Here is a 7,737-nt window from a genome sequence, read left to right on the forward strand (position 1 = left end):
CAATTGATAAAAACGACTGAACAGTCTTTGGCGTTAAATTCTTCTGAACAAACTATTCGTTTGTTAAACAAACACGATATTGACTTATACAAACATCATTATCATTACTTGCATATTGGTATGGTTCAAATTGCGTTTAAACCTTTAACCCTTAAAGGGTCACCAGAGACCTTTTTGGCAGCCCTTAGAGATGCTAGAAATCTAAATTTCAGACAGTCTCTGATGGGTTCGATTGAATCTACTATGGCCTATGGTCCAGTATATTTTAACACTCAACCCAATTTGCAACTATCTCTTTATGATGTTAATATTCTTGATGCCTTGACTTTAAATGTGAAAACGCATGGTTATAATTATGTGCCTGGTTCTGAACTTATATGTTTATCTTATAGGATATATTTTAAATTATTGTCTACTTTAAATCCTCGATGTAAGTTATACGATACATCGGATCAGACCATATTAGTAGAAACCAATTTTGCAAGGTCCAAGGTCACCACTAGGAGACCTATTAGGTGGGAAGAAATTAATTTCCCAACTACTTGGACTTTAAATTCGGTTATATCCCCAAGTCAGATTACTAATGACTAGTCAAATACTGATTGTTCGCATGTTACTCAAAACCCGAATAGTAGGATTTGTATTCAATTTGATGATAAGTCTACTGTTTATAATAGACATTCGTTTTCTAATCATAGACTTTTACCTGCTCTTCAACATATTTCTCCTGTCGAGCCAGTCTATGGTCCAGCTCGAAATCGTGCAGCATCGTTAGACACTATTGCTACAAAGGGGAGTAATAAGTCTGTCGAAAGGGTTAAAATTAACCCACAAACAAATATTGTTCAAGACAATGACAATATTTCTGATAAGGATATTCCTTCTGTATCCGAAATGGATTTCGACCCCAATGATACTTAATGATTCCACACCAAATTGATTTTAGCCCAGGTTCACGGGCAAGAAAATATATTCAAAAGGAATTTTTTAGTGATAAATGGAGCCAGTTTAAAACTTGATTTTTTGATACTTATAGCAAAGAAGATTTAAACAGTATTTCTCAAGAATTTTACGAAAATTGTGCTTTGCATAATCAAATTATGTATTTTGTTCCTTGGTTTATAACAACGTATTTGCCTCTTTATATAAAGGTGTTAGAGAGATCTTATAAAGATGGGAGTGGTAATATTACTAAAGCCATTTACCCTCCTCAAGCCCCCTTTATTTTACCTAATAATACTGGTATTACCTTCACTGCTTTCAAAAATTTGTTGACGATAATGTTGCAGCTATTAGTATCGCAGAAATTAATAAATTTATTTCTCAAAACAATTATTTGGGTTTATATGTAAAAATTTTAGGAGAACATATCAGTTCTCTTGATAAAAAATTGGATGATTTGACTGCTTTAATAAAGAAGATGAGTACTAACAAAGGACCAACCGATATTGCCTCCACTTCGGGAATCAAACCGGTTGATCAAACAGTTCTTACTCATGTTCAAAGGCCTCCTGAGGTTCAAGATTTTAAATTCAAATCTCTTGATGACTTAGCAGACCTTCTTGATAAGAAACTTTCTGGTTTAAATATTAGACCAATTGATTTATCAAAAACATTTGCTGATAAAATTGAGACTATTTCCGATTACAAAACTGAAATGTGGTCAGAGCTTAATAAGCTCAAGGGTTTAATTAAACCCAATAGTAAGTATGCCGACAAACCCCGGATGCAAACTTACTATTATTCCCGTCCTTCTCCTCAAGATGTGTTAATAGAGGAACGTGATTGGAATCAGACTAATACGTCTTACAGCGGTTCCAAAATTTATGAATGGAATCTTGATGGCTTAACTGATAGACAGTTAACTATTCTTGTACATAGAATGCTTATGTACTCAACTATATGTAAAAGTGTTAAGAACACAGATAGAACTATTTGCAAAATGATTATTGCAGGCTTTACTGGCCAACTTCATGGCTGGTGGGATAACTATCTATCTGTTGAAGAAAAGGCAACGGTTATTAATGCGACCGCCGTTGATGAAGGGGTTGATAATATAGGCATGACTCTAGTTAAAGGAAGAGAAGATGTTGTTTATACCCTTATCCTTACAATTCTAGAATATTTTAACGGTAGATTTACCAATCAGCATGAGACCGTCCGTACTTTACTAAATGGGCTTAGATGTAGGACCCTTAGTGAATTTAGATGGTACAAAGATACTTTTATGAGTAGGGTTACGGAGCTTCCCGAAAACAAGTATGAACATTGGAAAGCTAAGTTTATAGACGACCTTCCCTCCTTATTCACTGAAAGAGTAAGAAAAGCGTTAAGAGGTAGTTACGGTGAAATTCCGTATGGAAATTATACCTATGGTAAACTTATAGGAGTGTGTACACAAGAAGGTTTAAACTTGTGTAATGAGCTGAAGCTTTTTAGACAACTTAAGATTGATAAGTTTAAAGAGAAATCCCAATTAGGTGACTTCTGTACCCAGTTCTATTTACCCGGAACCTCTACTCAAAGTAAGAAGAAGAAGAAAAACAGATATCATAGGTAACCTAACCCTGATAGCCTGTATAAGAAAAAGAGGTCTAGATATAGATCTAAGGAAGAGCGTGATACTAGAAAAGCGCATCGGAAATCTACTCGATTTACGAAGAATAGATCAAAGAGAGATCTCGCTGATATTAAGTGTTATAAGTGTGGAAAATTTGGGCATATCGCTCCAAATTGCAAGCTTCAAAAGCTAAAGGCCTTAGAACTAGACGATGGGTTACATGACAAAGTTTATAACTTGTTATACACTTCCGGATCAGATTCTGATTATACTTATTCTAAGACTGAGTCTGAAGCTGAGATTGATCTGATAGATTTATCTGAAAGTAGTAAAGATTTGGATAATACTTGCGCCGCTTGTAAAGGTGATATTTGCACTTGCGATGATGATGAGTTTTATAAATTGCAATCACAATATCAAGATTTGAATATAAAAACTATTACATCTGACAATGTAATAGAACTTTTAAAGGAAATTACTGATGAAAACATTCGTAAAAAAATTATAAATTTGACTGAATGTTCTAGTTCTAGTGGTTCAAAGCTTTTTGAAAGACCAAAAAACGAATTTGAATATTTTTGCGCCATATTCTTTGTCTGAAGTTAATAAACGTCTTCATAAGACAAATACGCCAAGCAGAGATACTTCGTTTGAGGATTTGAAAATCGAAATTGAGAATTTGAAAAGAGATATTAAGTCTCTTAAACAAAATCAAATGATTTGTGATCACTAGATTACTCAAATTGAGAAAAATAATTCTCTAACTGATTTTCCAACTGATTTTTCGGCTAAAGGAATTTCCGAATTTTCAAATGAAAAGGGAAAAGAAATTTCTGATAAGATTGATTCGATTAATGAAAATTCTGATATGTTTTTAGGAATGATGCAAGTTGTTACGGCTCATAAGTGGTACATTAAATGTACTATCTTGATTGATAATAGTTTCTCTCTAACTGATGTAGCAATGATTGATAGTGGAGCAGATGTAAGTTGTATTCAAGAGGTTCTTGTTCCTACTAAATATTTTCAAAAGACCACTCATTTGGTAAAACTTGCTTCTGGTCATGCTTTAGATATAGAGTATAAATTACCAAATACTCGTATTTGCCAAAATAGAGTCTGTATTCCTCATTTCTTCTTTTTGGTAAAAAACCAGTTATACCCTCTGATTATACTTGGAACCCCTTTTATTAATGCCATTTACCCTATTAATAACATAGATGCACAGGGTTTTTCTGCTACTTATCAAGATAAAGAGATAAGTTATTCTTTTGTTATAGATCCCGTAACTAGAGATATTAACGCCTTGATTAATATGAAACAAAGGCATGTTGATTCATTACAATTAGAAATATTGAGCATGAATATATTCGATACTTTACAATCTGCTAAGGTTCAGCAAAAGATTAAATTGATTGTTGAACAGATGGCTGTTGATGTTTGCGCCGATCACCCTAGTGCCTTTTGGAACCGAAAAAGGCATATTGTAACTCTTCCTTACGAAGAAAACTTCTCCGAGGATGATATCCCCACTAAATCTCGACCTTGCCAGATGAATGTTGAATTGGTCGAATTCTGCAAAAATAAAATTGATAATTTGTTACAAAAGGGTTTGATAAAACCCTCAAAATCTCCTTGGTCATGTTCTGCCTTTTATGTTAATAATGTTGCGGAAAAGGAACGTGGTATTCCTAGATTAGTTATAAATTATAAACTTTTGAATAAGTATCTGAAATGGATTAGATATCCTATCCCCAATAAAAGAGATCTGCTATCTAGATTATATGACGCCAATATATTTTCAAAATTTGATTTCAAATCTGGATATTGGCAAATTCAAATTTTTAAAGAGCATACTTATAGAACAACTTTTAATGTTCTATTTGGTCAATATGAATGGAACGTCATGCCTTTTGGTTTAAAAAATGCTCCTTCTGAATTTCAGAAAATTATGAATGATATTTTTAACCCTTATCTAGATTTTATCATCGTTTATATTGATGACATATTAGTATTTTCTAAAACATTAGAGATGCATATTAAGCATCTTGATATTTTTAAGAAAATTGTAATACAAAACGGTCTAGTTATTTCTAAACCAAAAATGAGTCTATTCCAAACCAATGTTCGATTTTTAGGCCATAATATTTGCTAAGGAAAAATTACCCCGATACAAAGAGCGATTGATTTTGCTTCAAACTTTCCTGATATTATTACTGACAGGACTCAATTACAAAGATTTTTGGGAAGTTTGAATTATATATCTCCTTTCTACAAAAGTTTATCTCGTGATCTAGCCCCTCTATACGACAGGCTGAAAAAGGATCATAGGCAGCCTTGGACTGACCAGCATACTACGTTAGTCAAAAGTATTAAACAACGTGTTAGGTCTCTACCTTGCTTAACTCTTGCTAATCCTACATGGCAAAATATTATTGAGACAGATGCGTCCAACGTTGGCTACGGTGGGATTTTAAAGCAAGTGAATCCCAACAATAAGAGTGAATACCTGATAAGATTTCACTCTGGTAAATGGACCGAAGCCCAGAAGAAATATGCTACTGTGGCTCATGAAATGTTAACTATTGTTAAATGTGTTTTAAAATTTCAAGACGATTTATATAATCAAAAGTTTTTAATAAAAACTGATGCTCAATCTATTAAATATATGTTTGACAAAGATTTCAAACATGATGCGTCTAAATTAATATTTGCTAGATGGCAAGCTCAACTGACGCCTTTTGATTTTGAAATTCAATACAAAAAAGGAATTGATAATTCCCTTCCGAATTTTTTATCCCGGGAATACTTAGACTGATTATGATTTTCTATACGACTTTTCTCGATGAAGAATTATTAATTACTATCCTTAAAGTGGTTAGATTAAACAGAGACCTACAAAGTCTCATAATTGAATTGATAATTGAAGAAATCATTGATAACTTGATTAATAATGAATTTTCTATTCATGATTATGCTGAAACTGTTAGGGATGATATGTTGGATTATGACTTCTCAGAATAAATTGACTTGTTATTTGTGCAGAATGGACCCTTCATGGGCCACCAGAGGCAGAGGTAGGGGAAGATATTCCCCTAGTAAATCATATTCTCAAGGATCGTCATACGGATCTTCATCAAGTTCTCTGGTGATACAAACGGGAAAAAAGAGTTTAATAAACTCTAAGATATTTCATAAAGGAGATTCATCAGTAGGTCCGTTTATACATCTGGATGATATTCCAGGAGATAATCCATTATACGGTTATCTACAGGAATATTTGGCCACCAAAAAGCAAAGTAATACATTTGCTTCAATCGCTAGAGAAGAGGACAATGATGATATCAAGTCCTACGAAAAACTAACCAAAGAAAGAAATAATATTTCTTTTAGAAAACTCTGAGATTTAGCGAAAGGATGAACCATGGAAGTTATTCCAGAGATACCTGATTAATGGGTTATACTACCGAGGTGAATCATATAAAACCCGTGCTTATTATGAGACCATCCTCATCAGCACAGGTAATGCAGAATTCCAGCACTTTTCCAGTTATAACACCAACGAGAACGTTTATAACTTCTCAAAAATTATTATCAAGCAGATTATATCTGTTGAAGAATGGGGGATATCCACAATGAAAGAGAGGCAGATAAGCCTTAATAAATCACCCATGAATTTTACTTACTGGGATTATATCCAGGCATTCAATAGAGTATTATATTATAACAATGATACACATAAACACACTTGGTTTATTAAAATATGTGCAAAGATATTTGCAGGACCTATCCCTAATTGGTTTCTAAACTGGTGGTCATATCACGGCCCCACAACAAAGATCTTGCCTGAGCCATTTCTTAAGTTATACAAAGAATGGACAAAAATTTCTCCGTTTTTAACTGATTTATATCATACAGATCATATCTGTTATTTAGAAAAAATTGATCAGATATACTTCTTAATTGAATTATCTATTCCGTGGATTCATAAATGGACCCCCGAATTGGGGTTTACTGAAGAACAGATCCCTTGCTTATATAGGGTCTTTTACAATAATTTTTGGGATAAGTTAATCAAGAATGGTCCCAAAACAAAAATTTTATACGGTCAAGAATTATTGGATTCCATTAAAGTACAGATCCAGTTATATGCGACCACTCCCCAGAAGAAAATATTTGATGATAGCTCAGTCAAGCATTTTGCTAGGAGAATCTCCATTCAAGATGGAGATAAAACTTATTTAATAAACCAATATCTGGAAGAAGTGAAAAGAAATTTGCTTCAAACTTTAAGCCAATGTGAAAAATCAGACACATCGATGCAAAGTGAAACAAGCAACGATGATGTAGAGGAAGATTCTCAACCTACGATGACAGAAAGGATATTGTCTGATAAAAAAATCAAAGAAGTGGAAGATTTCCTACAAACGATGGACAAAGTAGAAGAAAGAAATAGTGGAAAATAGTGAAGCCGCCAAGGACTCCATAACAGGACCCCACTACAACAGTAGAAACACTGTATACACAGTAGATACACTGTATACACAATAAATACACTGTATAAGGGACCTGCATAAGGGACCCACTGTACTGTACATATATTCCTTTTGTTTTTTCTCCTATAAGTAGGAGCCCTCTCTCATTCGAGGAGGAATCAAAAAATTCCCCTCTCTCTCTCTTGTAAATTCTTTTAAGCTTCTTAGCTTCTTCATTTTGTAAATCAGTTGAAGGAAATAAAAGTTTCGAAGTTCAGTTCATCATCTTCAGGGCCTTGCGTCCCGTCCTTAAAGGTATTTGTTTATTTTATTTTATTGTATAGTATTTAAATTACTTTGTTTCTCTCCACTACCGTGACTATGTCCGGCTAAGCGTTTTCATATCTATGTTGAAGAACTAATTTCTCTTGCATATTAACAATGAAGAATCCAGACTCTTTCAAAATATAAAGAAATTTTAATATAGTTTCTTGGCTTGGTTCCAAGATTGTGGTACAGTCAACTCTGGTACTACTCTTATTGGTTTTGCCTTAGTGGCTATGCCTAGCCAACTGTGACATTAAAGCCCGCTGAAGTTGTCAAAGGGCTATCTCTTTCACAATTAGAACTGCTATACACATGGGCTCAATAAGAGTTTGTATCAGACCTAGACATGCCCCTTGCTTGGGTAAAAGGATAGAT

General features: G+C 33.7%; 1 pseudogene; it reads left to right on the forward strand.

Moving 5' to 3' along the window:
- Window positions 1-1,420: 1,420 nt before the first annotated feature.
- Window positions 1,421-7,026, forward strand: LOC138875463 (uncharacterized; annotated as a pseudogene).
- Window positions 7,027-7,737: the final 711 nt, after the last annotated feature.

Source organism: Nicotiana sylvestris, chromosome 8, assembly GCF_000393655.2.
Source record: "Nicotiana sylvestris chromosome 8, ASM39365v2, whole genome shotgun sequence".
NCBI lineage: Eukaryota > Viridiplantae > Streptophyta > Magnoliopsida > Solanales > Solanaceae > Nicotiana > Nicotiana sylvestris.